At 52.9% G+C, this 17,046-nt stretch overlaps 1 protein-coding gene across 1 annotated transcript in view; it reads left to right on the top strand.

Moving 5' to 3' along the window:
• The first annotated feature begins 1,449 nt into the window (after positions 1-1,449).
• Positions 1,450-17,046, top strand: part of NPAS1 (neuronal PAS domain protein 1) — a 96,110-nt gene continuing 80,513 nt past the window's right edge. The window contains exon 1 of the mRNA XM_039511042.1: positions 1,450-1,665. The gene's annotated coding sequence lies outside the window, so the exon portion shown is untranslated. The remainder of the gene's footprint in view (positions 1,666-17,046) is intronic.

The following is a 17,046-nucleotide window of genomic DNA, read 5'->3' as shown; positions in this document are numbered from 1 at the left end:
GAGGGGTGCTTCTCTGGATCCTTGCTGCGGGTGATGGAGGACACTGCTGGGGTGTGTTGCTGTGGGAGGGGGCCCCGGGTGAGCTTGGGGTGGTGCTCTGGGGAATCCCCTGGCGTGTATCCCTGCTGAGGGCAATGGTGTGGTCCCAGTGTGGTCTGAGAGTGGTTCTCTGGGGATGGTCCCTGCTCTGCATCTTTACTGGGGGTGATGGGAGTGGGGTTTGCTGTGCTGGGACAGGGGTGTCTTTGGTGAAGGGTGGTGCTGGGGTGCCTGTGTGCTGAGGATGGGGGTTGGGGCTTGGGGTGCGGCTCAGGGATCTTTGAGGGGTGCTGCTCTGGGAGTGGGATTATTGTACATCCTTGCTGAGGGGAGAGTGCTGCTCTGGGGGGTGTCCCAGTGCGAGCCCTTGCTGGGGGTGGTGATCAGGGCTGAGGGGACAGTGGCTTAGGGGTCTTTGAGGGGGTGTTGCTTTGGGCGGGGGACCCTTGGTGTGGACTGTTGCTGGGAAGTGGGGGTCCCAGTGTGTATTATGGCTATGGGTGCGGCTCTGGTGTTTTAGGGGTGCTGCTGTGGGATGGGGGATCCTTCCTGTGCATTGGTGCTGGGGTGTGTGTTCCCCAGTGTGGTCTGAGAGTGGTTCTCTGGGGAAGGTCCCTGCTCTGCATCTTTACTGGGGGTGATGGGGATGGGGGTTTCTGTGCTGGGACAGGGGTGTCTTTGGTGAGGGGTGGTGCTGGGGTGCCTGTGTGCATCCTGGCTAGGGATGGCGGTCGGGGCTGGGGGTGCAACTCAGGGATCTTTGAGGGGTGCTGCTCTGGGCGGGGGACCCTGGGTGTACATCCTTGCTGAGGGGGAGGGCTGCTGCTCTGGGGGGGGTCCCAGTGTGAGTCCTTGCTGGGGTGGCTTTTGGGGTTGGGGTCTTTTGCTGGCTGGTGTGGGGGGCTGCTGCTCTGGGAGGGGGATCTTTGCTGTGTATCCTTGCTGGGGGGGGGTGGCTCGGGGTCTTTGAGGGGTGCTGCTCTGGGCCGGAGCCTCCTCCTGGGAAGGAGGGGTCCCATCGTAGCTGGGGGGTGCTGCTGCGGGATGAAGGATCCTTCCTCTGCATCGGTGCTGGGCGGCTGGGGGGGTGTCCCAGTGTGAGCCCTTGCTGGGGGTGCTGCTCAGGGTGTTTTTTGGGGGGTGCCGCTCTAGGAGAGGGGGGGTCCCTGTGCGGGCTATGGGGCGGGGGGACCCCCCCCCTCCAGTCCCAGCCACTCAGCCCGCCCGGCGCTGGCAGCATCAGTATGCAGCGGGGTGTGCCGGCGGCTCCAGCGGAATCCCCTCCCCCGGCCCCCCGCCCCGCCGCGCCGCGCCGCTCCGCTCACAATGTCCGCTAATCACCATCTGAAAGGCAGGGCGGCCGGGCAGGGGAGAGGGGGGTGCGCGGAGCCAGCCGGGGAGGAGACGGGACCCGCCGGGCGCCCTCCCTGCAGCCGGGGCAGCCCCAGGGAGCGCGGCGCGCGGGGCCGGGGGGGGTCTATGGAGGCGCCTGCCGGCTGCTGCCCCCAGCGCCCCGAGGCCACGGCGGATGGTCACCCCCCCGCGGGAAGGAGAGGAGCCGCCAGCAGCAGCTACAGCGGCCCGGGCACCTGCCCCTTTGCCCTGGGATCCTGCCATGCCAGCCGGGTAACTCCTCCGCCTTCTGCCTTCCGGGGCTGGAGAAGGGTGGGGGCTGGAGAGAAAGGGTGCAGGGGTGAGTGGGGATGGGGATGCATGGAAGTGGGGGGATGGGGATGCATGGAAGTGGGGCTGGAGAAGGGTGCAGAGGGGTGAGTGGGGATGGGGATGCATGGAAGTGGGGCTGGAGAGAAGGGGTGCAGGGGTGAGTGGGGGCTGGGGATGCATGGAAGTGGGGGCCTGGAGAGAAGGGGTGCAGGGGTGAGGGGGGGATGGGGATGCATGGAAGTGGGGCTGGAGAGAAGCGGTGCAGGGGTGAGTGGGGGATGGGGATGCATGGAAGTGGGGCTGGAGAGAAGGGGTGCAGGGGTGAGTGGGGATGGGGATGCATGGAAGTGGGGGCTGGAGAGAAGGGTGCAGGGGTGAGTGGGGATGGGGATGCATGGAAGTGGGCTGGAGAGAAGGGGTGCAGGGGTGAGTGTGGGGATGGGGATGCATGGAAGTGGGGGCTGGAGAGAAGGGGTGCAGGGGTGAGTGGGGGCTGGGGATGCATGGAAGTGGGGCTGGATAGCAGGAGTGCAGGGACTCTGTGTGGTAGGCAGGGGCTGAGGGGCATGGGAGTAGAGGTCGGGAGAGAAGGGATGCAGGAGGCTGTGGGGGGCAGGGGCTTGGCTGGGGATTTAGGGGGGGTTGTTGCATGGCTGGAACATGGGTATCTGGGGGTATGGGAAATGGGCTCTGGATAGAAGGGGTGCAGGGAGCTGAGTGTGGGATCTAGGGGGTGCATGAGTGGGGGGGTCTGTATAAAAGCAGGTGCAGGGAGCTGAATGGGGGTCGGGGTGCATAGCTGGGTTTGTGGGAGTCCCATGGATGATGGGGCATTGGGTGTATGAGAGTTGGGGGTCTGCACAGAGAGGGGGCTGAGTGTGTGGGGCACTGGGTGCATGGATGGGGGGGTCTAGGGGCTGAATATGTAAGCGGAGGGTTCTATGGGGTTCATATCTGTTGGGGGAGCCAGGTAGGAATGCACCTGTGTTGGGGTGCATGGAGGCCATGGAGAGGGTATGTGTGTAGGTTCAGGGGGTCTGTCAAGGGCTGGTGAGGGGCTGCTCCTATCTGGCTCCAGAGCACATGGCATTGACAGCAACTGAGGGGAGGGGGAATGCCCTAACCTGTGGGTCCCCTAACTTTAGCTGGGGGGAGGGGGCTCTGGGTCAGGGTATTTGCATGAAATGGACCTGGCCTACCCCCTCCCACCCCCCGTATAGACCTGGCCTCCCCCTGCCATCTAAACCACCCTTTGCTCTCACCAGCACACCCACCTCTGTCTCCATGCCATGCACCTTCATCCCATAAAACCCTCCACCCCAGCTCCTGCCACACTCAGCTGCTGCCCTGGGAGGGAGGGAGGGAGGGGGCAACAGAGCCCCAGCCCCTGCAGAGAGATCTGCTCAGGCACATCTTGTGGAGTGCACCCCCCCTCGCCCCCCCATGATCAGCACTGATGTGCAGCTGTTGATCTGGGAAACTTTCTCCCCTACCCACCCACTTCTTCCCCTGGATGTTGGGGGAGAGCCCAGCTCTGCCCCGTTGGATTCTGGATTGGCATCTTCCCCTCCCCATCAGGCTGTGGATGGGTGGGGGACAGGGGGAGCAGGACTGTTTTTAGCTTTGAATATGAATCCCCCATTCTCTCTCTGTGCTGGGCGAAGGGCTGGATCCACTGCGGGAGCAAAGATCCAGGGTAATGGGTCTAGTGACTGAGCATTGTGTTTGGGATATATATGGGGGGGACAGTGAGGGTCTGAGCCCAGAACCCCAGCCCTGCTCTGAGCTCTGGGCCCCTCTACTTCCCTGGGAGTGCAGAGCCGGCCAGAGAGCAGCTGTCTCCCAGTGCTGGAGATACCAAGGAGCTGCCATGGCAGAGCTCAGGGCACGGCTTGGGGCATCGCTCTTCCAAACCTCATTCAGAGGTGATGTCTCAGCAGGTGAATCTTGCTCCTTTGCTGTGTCGGTAACGTGCCCCCCCCCACACTTATGCCTTACCCTCAAAGCCACGTCTGTTCTGATGCCTGAATGCCAGTTGGCAGCCTGGCAGCATCTCCTGCCTTCTGCTGCTATGGGTGGAAGGATTCCTGGCCCTGGCTGGTTACCTGCTCTGCCCTGGGCCGTCTGCTGAGCAAATATGTTCAGAGCAGGACTGGGCTGATGATAAAGGGGATTCTCTCTCTGGCGGTGGCTGGGGACAGACCGACCCTGTGGTTCTCTCTGGCTCCTTAATCTGGGCAGCCGGTTCCCCATGCAGGGTCCCAGCCTGAGCTCAGCCATTATAGCCACAAACCTCGTCCCCCCGACTCCATCCGTCCCGTTCCCCGGACTCCTGCCCTCCTTCCCTAGCCCATCTGTGGCGGAAGGTGGAGAGAGACTGAGCCAGAATCGGGCTGTGGAGGGAGGGCGGCTGTGATGTCGTCCCACTGGAGTGCAGGGGGTGAGAAGAAATGTAGGGCTAATGGGGGGAGCTGTCCTAGGTGGATCCCAGAGCTCATACCCTGGGGGGCAGTTTGGGATCATCCCCTAACACACTTCTCCAGGGCTTTGCCCAGCCTGTTTGCCCAGAGTTTGGCAAAGCATCAGTGCTCGCTCCAGGAGTCTGGGGTTTCCCCGGCCGCAGAGAGACCCGGGGTGGGATAACACCTGCCCAGGGTGTTCCAAGCCTTGGCCTGCTTTCCGGACTGCACCCGGGTTGCTGGGTTTCTCAGCTTTGGCTCTGGAAAGGAACTAAGGTCTGACTGTTCTGTGCTGGAAGAGACCATTCTGATCTGACCTCCTGCATCGCGCAGGCCAGGGAATCTCGCCCGGCGATCCCTGCCTCCAGCCCAGATCTGGGGGGCGAGCTAGAGCAGAGCGTGTAGAAACAGACGTCCCATCTCACCATAGACTCAGAGCAGTAGAGAATCCCCCCTGTCCCGAGGGGGGCTGTTCCTTGGGTTAATTACCCTTCCCTGTTACAAACGCGCAGCCTGGGTCCTGTCTGAATTTGTCCAGCTGCCACTCCCAGCCATGGTAAAAGGACAGAGAGCTGGGTTGGGATTGGAGAGAAGGAACCAGAGAATGTGCCTGGCTGGGCCCGGGGCTTGTCTGTCCTAGAACTGGGAAAGACTGGCTGGATTCTACCAAGTCCATCCCAGGGCTGGTCTCCACAATCTAATCTCCAGCGTTTAATCTGGGCTCCCCCCTACCTCTGCCCCACCACCTGCTAGTCCTGATCAAATGCCCAACAGCTACCGCCCTCCTCTAGGGCCCTCTTGAAAGTCCAGGGCACTTTCCTCCCCACCCAGATGTGAATTTCCGGGGAGATTTTCCCCTGCTTGGTGCCTGACGCCTCTGAAAGTCACTGGGAGTTTGGCACTTGGCTGCCATTTTTGCATTTGAAAATGGACCGCTTTTATGACCCCAAAGAGGCGAGAGGCCCGGGAGGACAGCTAGAGCTGAGAGGAATAGACGAGGCGTTGGGAAGGGTGTGGGGTCTAGTGGTTACAATAGTGGGGCCTGGGAGTCAGGACTCCTGGGTTCTGTTCCCAGCCCTGGGAGGGGCATGGGGGCTTACGGCAGTGGGGGGCTGGGAGTCAGGACTCCTGGGTTCTATTCTAGATTCTGTCACTGGACTCGCTGTGACACCTTGGGCCAGTCACTTAGTCTGTTCCTACTGTTTCCTGAGTTGTGAAGCACGGATGCCCACCTAACCCCGTAGGGTGGCTGTGCGGCTTTGCTGCTGTGTATCAAGTGCTTGGAGATCCTCAGTGGGGGAATTGCTATGGATGTGACTCGCATGTTTATGGCACTGACTCAGCTAGTGTGTGTATATAGCACAGCTCGGCCATGGGTCATAGCCCCCATAGTGCTGAGAGCTTGGGGAGATTCTCCTTGAGCTCAAGTGGCAGTGTGGGGTGGGAGTGGATCTGAGGGTGTAAGGTAATGCAGCAATGTGGGAGCCGGCCGGGGTCTATTCAGTTTCATGCAACAGCCATAGAAAGACCAGCTGTGAGTCTGTGGGCAGGATCTTTCCTCCCGGTGATGCTGCAGGAGGCAGAGAGTGGGGCTGGAAATGGAGGATGGGGCAGGGCTGCGTAGTTTTGCTGCTGGCTGCTACAAAAATCCCCAGGGCCAGGGAGGAAGGATTCTAAGGGGACCCAGGAGCCCTCCTGTCTGTGGAAGGCAGATCCAGCCAAGCTGGTGTACCAGATTGGAGTGGTTTGGTGTAGTTCCCCAAGGGGACACCTTAGCCTGCTCCCATCCCCTCCTGACTGTCCTGGGGAATCTTTAATAAAGACCTTTGAGTTTTGCTTTAATAGTTGGGGCCTAATTGCATCAGAGCAAACCCTTCTCTGCTGCCCACTTGGAGTGAAGCGAGTACATTTTTTGATCACGCACATGGGCCTCTGCCACCCTCCCTTACTCCCTCCCCCTCCCAAGTTCTCCCATGAGGTCTAGTCTACGGGGCTGCGAACACCCAGGGTGGAACGTGGCGCGTGGCTCATGGGGACGGCTCCATGATCACAGATTTTGCACCTAGTTTTTCCTAATGCTCATCCATAGCCTTGCGCCTTCTGCAAACCCTCCAGCCACCAAACAACAAGCTGATGGACAAATATCACACACACCCCCTGCAAGGGGAAAAAAACCCGAGTCGGGGAGTTTAAAAGATGGAACTGATCGCCCCATGCCCCTCTCCAGCGTCCGCCTGTGGCCTGTGTTGCTAGTGGCAGGCTGGCATTGGTATGCACAAAGCAGCCTTCCTATTGATGAGCTCAATTTGATATGCGTGAGAGGTGTGGGCTTGGATTGGTATGTGCGAGAGGGTGCGAGTGCGGTGGGGCGTGCGTTTGGATCGGTATGCATGTGTGCGTGTGGCGAGGACGTGGGCCAGAGCAGGTCTGTGGCTGCGGGCGGGTGGAGGCGGGTGGTGTGCCGAGGGAAAGCAAAGCACCTCTCCCAAACCTCGCTGTCTTCTGCATCCAAGCACCCGGGCCGGGAGGGAGGCGTGCTTCGTGCTGGAGCGAGATCCGCAGGCTGGTGGCAAGGGCACCGGGAGACGAGCCCCAAACGCAGAGGCAGATGTGGCGGCTGGGTCTGGCTCACACCAGGGTGGCCGAGGGGCGCATGCAGGCCTGGCAGGCACGATTGGCAGCAGCAGATGCTGTCTGGGAATGAATCTGCTGTGGACACGTGAGACCAGATTTCTCCAAGGTGCAGTTTGGACATTTTATCTTTACATGAGTTTGTGGCAGTGAAAGCAGATGGGTCAGTTTCCCATTCTGCAACCCCTGCTCAGATGCCCAGCAGCTGTTTGTTGTGTTTGTGTTACCTGCAAGCCAGCCTTGGTTTATTTAAAAAAAACAAACAAATGAACAAACCTGTCTTTAATTTAAGTGAGGAACAATCTCAAAGCCATTAAAATTTTCTAGTTCACCCCCTTTTTAATCCCAACACTTCAGCATGTTTTTAAAAGTCCTTCCTGACCTAAGCTTCCACTTATCATGATTGGTATCTATAGCTGCCATCCTAATATGAATTAGTTATTCAGATGTGTTGTTCCTAGGCATTGTTACAAACAGATTGAAGAGAGTCTTGGTGACCCAGAACTAGCTTTGGTTTAAGTTCCTAGCAGATAATGATTTAAAAAAAAAGGAAAAATATTCTCTCTCCCCCCTGCTGTTTGGGGAAAGTCCTCCTGAAAATAATCTGTGCAAAAGATCTATCGCTTCACTGAATGGAAACATATCCTGTGTATTTCTGATGGGAAAATAGAGATTTTGAGTTCCCCTGACTTGAAAAAGAACTCCTCTTAACCTCTGCAGGTTTGTACCGAATGCTGTGGATTTTAATTATAACTCTCATGCGGGAGCCTGCAGTAATTGAGCTAAATTCATGTCATAGTTTATGCTAATATTTTTGCAATTAGGGGCTTTTAGAAAGATCTCTCTCCAACGCTTCTAGCTTCTTGTCTTGTTGTTACCAGAGTCTGTCTTTTTTTTTTTTTTTAATTTTCTCTTTGCAACAAACTTGGGGCTGGTGGGAAACACGTTGGATGGGAATGGTTTGTGTGTGAAGATAACGGGCTGTTTCATTCATGCATCTGAGGTGTGGTTTTTGCTGAAGGTGCCTGACGCTCACACCGTGGTGATAGAGAATAAACTCTGCCGGGTGCTGTTCACGCTTCGCTCTGCATCCTAGGGCATCTGACGGCTACTGTCCCTATCTGTCCATCGCTCTGCCCCGTGCTAATGCCAGTGCAAAATGCCCCTGCTTTGCACTGGTGTAAATGCACAAGGGCATAGGCTGATGGGAGAATAGGAGCCCTATGAATCAAGGCAAAGTAGTAGTAATAATAATAAAAACCACCTGGGGAAAGGTGCTGCATTGTGGACTCGAAGTATAGATTCTCTCTCTTGATTCTCAGAGCGGGTACAGGCTGAGAATACTCCTCACATACCCCTTGACCCTGCCCCATAAAGGGAGCTCCGTCTCCTCTTTGGCCTCTCTGCTGAGCCTGCCTGGAAAGGTGATGACGGGGAGTTGGTGGCTTATAACACGTGGGCTTTTCACAGAGGGCAGCGCCTTTCAGAGTGACTTCTGGCCCTCGGCTTTCAGGATCCACCGGCTGCAAAACACTTAGCCCAATATCCCGTTTCTGAGCAGTCCTGTTTCGTGGTATTTTCGTTTGTTTTTTAACTCCGGGGGTCTGTAGCAAAAAGTGTCTGAGACTTTGCACAGCTCGTTAGAGTGTTAGTGGCAGCGGCACCATGAATTGCAGCTTGCAGCAGGGTCCTTACGGTGGAGATCATCGGCAGTGCTTTCCAGGTAACAGGAAGTGAACCTCTTGTGATAGGCAGCTCACCTATAAGTCCCAGTCCTGCCCAGGTGCAGGATGCCTACTGTAGATTCATAGAGTTTAAGGCCAGAAGACCATGTACTCTGACCTCCTAAATAGCCCAGGCGAGAGAAGTCATAGATACATAGGACTGGAGGAAGAGACCTCCTGGGTCATCAAGTACAGTCACGGGCAACCCCATGGTATAATCCTGTTCATGAATTTATCAAGCCCTGTCTTCAAACTAGTTAGATTCTTTGCTCCCCATCCAGTTACCCCTGTTTTGAGCCCAGTCACTTGTGTCAGACTAATGTTTCTCTTCCAGAAACGCACCTTGTCTTGATCTGAAGCCAGCGAGAGATGGAAAAATCCACCGCTTCTCTTGGGAGTTGGTTCCACCCGCCCTCCTTGTTAAATGCATGAGCCTTATTTCTAACCTGAATTTGTCTGGCTTTAGCTTCCAGGCACCAGTTCTTGTTCTGCCTTCCTCCACTAGATTGTAGAGCCCTTTAGTACCCGGGATTGTCTCCCCATGAAGGTGCTGATACGCTATAATCAAGCCATTTCTCAATCTTCCCTTTGATAAACCAAAGAGATCAGGCTCTGTCAGACTCTTGCTATCAGACCTTTTCTCCAGCCCTCGGATCAGTCACCGGAGCTGACTGCAGTATCCAGTATCGGTCTCACCCGGTCTGTACACGGAGGGAAAATCACATCCCCTCTTCTATTCACTATTTCTCTGTTTAAACATCCAAGGATCACATTGGCCCTTTTCACCCCAGCATCGCACTGGGACCTCTCAGTCCTTTCCAGGACAGGCGTTGAAGGTGCTCTGTCCCTGGCAGAACTGGGTTCTCAGTTCTTAAAGGCGCACCCACACCACCCTGTCAGTTACGCTGCCAAGGAAGTTTCGTGTTGATGAAACTGATATTTTGCCACTGCTGCCTCCTCCTTAAAATCCCAGCTCCTGAAATTATGCCATTATGTGAGAATCTCAACTTTCATTTAGAAAAAGAAGCAAGTTTCTAGCCCTTAGGGTGTCAGAGAAATTTTGAAAACGTAATTCCTAAAGGCGCAAAACCCAGAAGGCAAATAAAAAGAACCCTGGATTTATTCAAAAAAGAACTAGATAAATTAATGGGGGATAGGTCCATCAATGGCTATTAGCCAGGATGGGCAGTGATGGTGTCTCTAGGCTCTGTTTGCCAGAAGCTGGGAATGGGCCGGTGTGGGATGGATCACTTGTTCTGGTCATTCCCTCTGAAGCACCTGGCATCGGCCACAGTCAGAGATAGGATACTGGGCTAGATGGACCAGTGGTCTGACCCAGTCTGGCCGTTCTTATGTTCTTATTTCTTGATTTATTTTAAATCTCAGGATTTTTTAAGCTGGTGTCAGCATTTTATCTGGGCAGGCTCAAACCCTTTGGACAGTTTAGATTTGTCAACACTGCTAATTGGGGCTGGGTGGGAAATGGTTTTCCCGTCTCCTGAGAATTTCCTAGATTTCAAAAAAAAAAATCATCCTCAAAGTTGGAACAAAAAGTCAAAATCTCAAAAATTTCCACAATGCAAAACAAACAAACAAACAAAAATTCTGTTTGGGTCACTGAAATATTTTGTTCCAATTTTTGCCTTTTGTGTGTGTCTCTCTTCTTTGTCTTTGATTCCCATCCATCAGTTAAACAGCAACAATGGGGCTGAATGAAGTCTTTCAATCACTTTCTGACTTGTACATAAGAACGGCCATGCTGGGTCAGACCAAAAGTCCATCTAGCCCAGTATCCTGTCCTCTGACAGTGACCAATGCCAGTCAGAGAGAATGACCAGAGAGAATGACCAGAGCAAGTGATCCATCCCACATCAGCCCATTCCCAGCTTCTGGCAAACAGAGGCTAGGGACACATTCTTGCCCATTCTGGCTAATAGCCATTGATGGATCTATCCTCCAGGAACTTATCTAGTTCTTTTTTTGAACCCTATTATAGTCTTGGCCTTCACAACATCCTCTGGCAAGGAGTTCCATGGGTTGACTGTGTGTTGTGTGAAGAAATGCTTCCTTTTGTTTGTTTTAAACCTGCTGCCTATTAATTTCATTTGTAAAAGCAGCAAAGAGTCCTGTGGCACCTTATAGACTAACAGACGTACTGGAGCATGAGCTTTCGTGGGTGAATACCCACTTCGTTGGATGCATTTGGTGACCCCTAGTTCTTATGTTAGGAGAAGGAGTAAATAACATTTCCTTATTTACTTTCTCCACATCAGTCATGATTTTATAGACCTCTATCATATCCCCCACTTAGTCGTCTCTTTTCCCATCTGAAAAGTCACCAGTCTTATTAATCTCTTCTCATAGTACCAGCTTTATGGCATTGTTTTTCTTTAAACCCTTTTGTTCTGTGTCATTCTTCACCATCTTTATCCAACGCATCCTTGGTCTTCCTCTGTTTCTAGTTCCTTGCACTCTGATCAGTATCACCATATGTGATACCCTATCTGCGTCCATCCCTGACGTGTGTCCAAACCATCGCAGCCGTCCTTGAATCTTCTGGAACAGTGTCAATTAAGTTACATTTAGAAATGAAAAGCAGAAACTTTTTGTTCAGAAAATGTCAAAATAACGTGTTTTGACAATTTTGGAACTTTTTTCAACTTTTTTCCAAGTTGGGAAATTCATCCAAACCGACCCTTTCCCGAGAGTGTTTTAGGTTTGATAAATCTACATTTTTCAGGGGAAAACGGGGTTCATCAAAATTCCAGCAACATCAGCTGCTACTTAAAGGGTGAGCTGGGGTGTGTATGCATGAGACAAACACTTAAGAAAGCAGAGTCCTGAGTCACAATCTCCAACCAGTCTGCAACTTCTGCTCGTGCTACTGCTGAACTGGGCGATAATGGAAATTCGGCTAGGATCGAGCACAGTCGCCATCACATCAAATCACTTTGGAACCAAATTGCTTCAGTGTAAAGCAGAAAGTGATTTATACTTTTTGCCATCATAACATCCCATGGCAATGAGTTCCACAGGCTTATTTTGCATTGTGTGAAAAAATACATCCTCTTCTTTGTATGAAACCTGCTGCCTATGAATTTCCTTGGGTGACTCCTAGTTTTTGTATTGCAGGAAAGGGTAAATTACACGTCTGTAGTCACTTTTTCCACCCCATTTATGATTTTATAGACCCCTATCGTCTCCCTCCTTAGTTATCTCTTTTGCGCATTGAACAGATGTTTTCAGAGAACTGTCCACGATGATTCCAAGATCTTTCTTGAGTGGTAACAGCTGATTTAGAACCCATCATTATATATGTATAGTTGGGATTATTTTTTTCCAACGTGCCTTACTTTGCACTTATCAGTGTTGAATTTCATCTGCCATTTTGTTACCCCGTCACCCAGTTATGTGAGATCCATTTTTAACTCTTTGCAGTCAGCTTTGGAATTAACTATCTCGAATAATTTTGTGTCATCTGCAAACTTTGCCACCTCACTGTTCACCCCCTTTTCCAGATCATTAATGAGCATGTTACCAGTACAGGTCCCAGAACAGATTTTGGGGGGGACCCCACTGTTTAACTCTCCATTGTGAAAACTGACTATTTATTCCTATCCTTTGTTTCCTATCCTTTTAACCAGTTACTGGTTCAAGGGATAAGAGGGGACGGTCCTCTCATGACTGCTTACTTTGCTTAAGAGCATTTGGTGAGGGGCCTTGTCAAAGGCTTTCTGAAAGTACCAGGTACATTATGTCTACTGGATCACCCTTGTCCACATGTTTGTTGATCCCCTCAAAGAATTCTAATAGATTGGTGAGACATGATTTCCCTTACAAAAACCATGTTGATTCTTCCCTAACAAAACATGTTTATCTATGTCTGAGAATTCGGTTCTGTAGTATAGATTCTACCAGTTTGCTCAGTACTGAAGTTAGGCTCACCGGGCTGTAATTGCCAGGATCACCTCTGGTGCCTTTTTAAAAAAAATCAGCATTACATTAGCTATCCACCAGTACAGAGGCTGATTTCAGTGATAGGTTACGTACTACAGAGAGTAGTTCGGCAGTTTCATAGTTGAGTTTCTTCAGAACTCTTGGGTGAAACCCATCTGGTCCTGGTGACTTTTTATTGTTTAATCTCTGAATTTGTTGTAAAACCACTTCTATTGACACATCAGTGTGCGATGGTACCCCTTACGGTCCCATGGCCTCTGACTGCCAGAAGCTGAGACTGGATGGATCACTCGATAATTCCCCTGTTCTGTTCATTCCCTCTGAAGCATCTGTCACTGGCCACTGTTGGAAGACAGGATACTGGACTGTTGGTCTGACCCAGTATGGCCATTCTTATGTTCTTATTTGTCATCCCAAAAGAATAGCTCTGATGTGGGGCTCTCCCTCGCATGCTCTGCAGTGAAGACCGATGCAAATAATTCATTTAGCTTCCTGCAATGGCCTTGTCTTCTCTGAGTGCTCCTTTAGCACCTCCATCGTCTGGTGACCCCTCTTGGTTGTTGGGCAGGGTTCCTGCTTCTGATGTACTTAGAAAAAAAATTCTGACAGTTAATTTTTGTGTCTTTAGCAAGTTGCTTCTCAAATTCTTTCTTTACCTGCTTTATTATCCTTTTACACTTACCCTGCTGGAGTTCGTGTTCCTTGCTATTATCTTTGGTAGGATTTGAATTCCAGATTTTTAATTTTGCCTCTCACAGCCTCCATTACTCGGCTGGTTAGCATGGTGGTAGTCTTCTGGTCCCCTTATTGTTCAGACTGGGACGGTTAAGGTGGGACCACCTTTTTGTATGGACAAAGCCTGACTGGAAAGAAGGTCTTTTGGGCAGGGACTGTCTTTGTGTTCTGCGTTTGTACAGCCCCTGGCACCAGGGCTTGGTCCATCACTCGGGTGCCTAGGTGCTACCGTAATACACTTAACAGTGTTAAAATGTACACAGTGGAGTCCTGCTCTAAGGCAGGGACTCTCAGGTGTTACCATAATACACCTAATAGCAATTAGTATGCATAGCGCACGGCACAATGGGTCCTGCTCCATGACTGGGGCACCAAGGTGCTACCGTAATACACTTAATAGAAATAAATATATATAGCGCATGGCACAGTAGGGTCCTGCTTCATGACTGGGGCACCAAGGCGCTACCGTAATACACTTAATAGCAATAAATATATATAGCGCATGGCACAATGGGGTTCTACTCCATGACTGGGGAGTGTTAAAGGTCTACCGTTATACACCTAATAGCAATTAATATGTATAGCTCATGGCACAATGGGGTCCTGATCTCTGATTAAGGCTTCTAGATGCTGTGGTTATACAAATAACTAATCATAATAATAGGGCTGCTCTGGGTATAAATTGGGACCAACTTTATCGCCCTGAGTCCTGCCTGGAACCTGAGTGGACTGAGATGGTCAGAAATCTCGCTCTGTTTCTCTAGTCCTAACTCTCAGTCCCCTCTTGCTGTAACAGTCGCTCCAATGTCCCCCAAGGGCGCTGAAGCTTATCCCGGCTCTGTGTGTTTCCTGCTGTTGGCATGGCTGGCTGGGACCCCGAAGGTTGAATCTGGGGTTGGGGTTCCTTGACCTTTGCCGAAAGGATCCGTCTCACTGCTAGAGATACTGCCATCTCACGGGGGTCGGTACGGACTGGAGTTGGTTGTACAGCATTCTGCTGCTGGGAAGTGCTGATTCGATCAGAACCTTTTGCCAGAATGTGTCAATTGTTGTCAAAAATTTTGCAGGGAATTATCAAAACAAAACCTACCATCGTCTTTGTTCAGTGATTGTACAGCGCCTGGCACAATGGGCCCTTGGTCCATGACTGGGGCTCCTAGGTACAGCCGTAATACACCTAATAGTAATAAAAATGTACAGTGCCTGGCACAATGGGTTCATGGTCCATGACTGGGGCTCCTAGGTGCTACCATAATACACCTAGTAGCAATAAAATAATAATTACTCCACTTTGGAAGGGCGCTGTTCTGGTCAATTTGCCTGTGTAGACAATCCCTTAGTCTGTCTGGATATGTCTACACAGGAGCCGGAGGAGTAGACGTACCCGGGCTAGCTCTGATCGAGTTAGTGCACTAAATATAGCCATGGACCCGTGGTGGTGTGAGCCCCGAGCATGATCCCTTCTGAAACCCAGCGTAGACGCTCAGGGCAGCTAGCCTCCCCTGCCAGCCACGCCGCTGCAGCAACCGCGCTATTTTTAGCACCCTAGCTCGATCAGAGCTGGCACAGGTATGTCTGCTTGAGCTGGGAATTACACTGCTGGCACCAGCCTAGACGTACTGCTCGCTTCCCCATCTGCACTTCCCTATCTCACAGAGGGGCTGCAAGGGTACCTGCGTGAAAGACGGCGAGGCACTTGGGTATCACAACAAAGATTGGGAGGGGAGGTTGTTAGGAGCCGTACTATGGAGAGGAACGAGCAATTTGTGATGTTGCATGTACGATACACCAGTGCAAAGTGGGGGTGGGGAGAGCACCACCTCCCCAGTTTGCACTGGTGCCTGTGGTGGCACAGGGTGCAGGGGGATGGAGAACTGGGCTCATGCTATCCTGGAGAGTGTGGAACCCGCCATCTGGGTCAGCCTGAGAGGCAAAAGGCCAGTGACAGCGTCTGGATCCTGACCCCAATGTTCCTGCCAGTTGGGGGGTGTTCTGATCGGGAGTTCCCGCTCATGGGGGAAGAAAACCAGCTCAGACCCACTCGGCCTCTGCAATGTTCCTTTTTTAAAGTGTAATTTTGTAATTTCTCATAAATGATCAAAATCCAGATGGGCCGTGCGTGTGCCTAGAGTGTAAAACGTGAAATTAACATACCAAGTTAATTTCATGCACACCCCCCCTTGCCTCAGGTTATCTAAAGAAGGAACATGAGCTCAGGGTTAGAGAGGGAGAGACTCTGTGGTGTGTGCACGTGCGCAGGGGGGTGGGGAGGAAGGGCTGGGAGCCAGGACTCCTGGGTTCCCTCCCTGATTCTGAGAGGGGGTTGGGGTCTAGTAGATTAAATCAATGGTCTTGCAAGTCAGGAGGACTGCTGCTGGGTTCTGTTTTGAGCACTGCCCTGATTCACTATCAACAGGGCGATTCACGTCCCACCGTGCCTCGGTTTCCCCATCTGTAAAACAGGCACAGTGATCCCGGGCCCATTTTTGTGAAGTGCGTTGAGATCCCAGGATAAACCCAAAACATTTGGACACTTACGGGTGCGTGTGGCAGACAAGCCACCAGGACAGCAGCCTGGCAGGAGATGCTGCTCACGGCGGGGTCGGGTGCAACCTGGATTCCTGGTGAGCATCAGACACTGGGCGTCATCGTGGATAGTTCTCTGAAAGCATGAGAAGCATGAGGGGGTGGGGTGAATGTTCCTCCATGGGAGCCCCTGATCCAGCTGGGATGTGCCCTGAGGTTGGGGGTGGTGAGTCAACTGAGACCTTTCCAGCTGAGGCACCTGGCTTAAGGGGAAGAGGCAAAGAAGAGGCTTATGGGAGTCCTTGCCCCCTTCTGCCAGCGCTGCGGGGGTGAGGCAGCTTCCTCTGTGCTGCTGCCCTAGGGGGGTGGCTGGGAGGAGTGTGGGAAGCTGCAGCCGCAGCATTTGCATCCGTGTGGCCGGCCCAGAGTTATACCACGGGGCTCCCCTGGCTCTGCATTGAACACCCCTGTCCCCTGCTCCAGGGCCGCGGGCTCACTGGGTCACGCAGCTGGTTGGAGGTTGAAAATTGTGAGGAGCCAACAGGGAGTTTGCACCTCGGCAAGGTGGCTGGGAAGGATGTGGGGGAAGGGCAGAAAAAGAGGGGAGGCAGCTCGCTCCACCCTCTGTATCCTGAGAACCCCCTTCCTAGCTCTGGGAGGGGAGTGGGAGCTAGTGGTTAGAGCAGGGGCTTGGGAGCCAGGATTCCTGGGTTCTAGCCCCAGCTCTGGGAGGGGAGTGGGGTCTAGTGGTTAGAGCAGGGGGGCTGGGAGCCAGGACTCCTGGGTTCTATCCCCAGCTCTGGGAGGAGAGTGGGGGCTAGTGGTTAGAGCAGGGGGCTGGGAGCCAAGACTGCTGGATTCTGCCACTGACTCACCATTCGACCTCAAACCCAGGAGCAGTGGATAGTGCTTGTGGCCACGCAGCCTTGTTCTGACTCTGTGCATTGTGTGCACGGGGGAGGGGGGCTGTTCAGGCTCTCGTCCCCCTCTTGATCCCTCCCGCAGTTCCTCCCCCCCTCCCCAACCTGGCTCACGTGCATCTCCCCAGCAGGAGCTGTGGTGCTTGCTGGTGTCCATGCTAGTCACTGTGCATTTGGTGTATTATGGTAGCGCTGAGGAGTCCCAGTCACGGGCCAGGCCCCCATTTTGCCAGCTGCTGCACATTGGTATTGCTATTAGGTGTATTACGGTAGCGCCTAGGCGGTCCCATTGTGCAAGGGGCTGTACAGACACAGAACAGAAAGACGGTCCCTGCCCTAGTCTGATCCCTAAACTCAGGGTTTATTCCCTTGCTGGACACCCCCCTTGGT

Source organism: Mauremys reevesii, linkage group 22 (genome assembly GCF_016161935.1).
Source record: "Mauremys reevesii isolate NIE-2019 linkage group 22, ASM1616193v1, whole genome shotgun sequence".
In the NCBI taxonomy this organism is placed as follows: domain Eukaryota; kingdom Metazoa; phylum Chordata; order Testudines; family Geoemydidae; genus Mauremys; species Mauremys reevesii.
The sequence above is the reverse complement of the archived record's forward strand: the minus strand, read 5'-3'. Positions and strand labels throughout refer to the sequence as shown.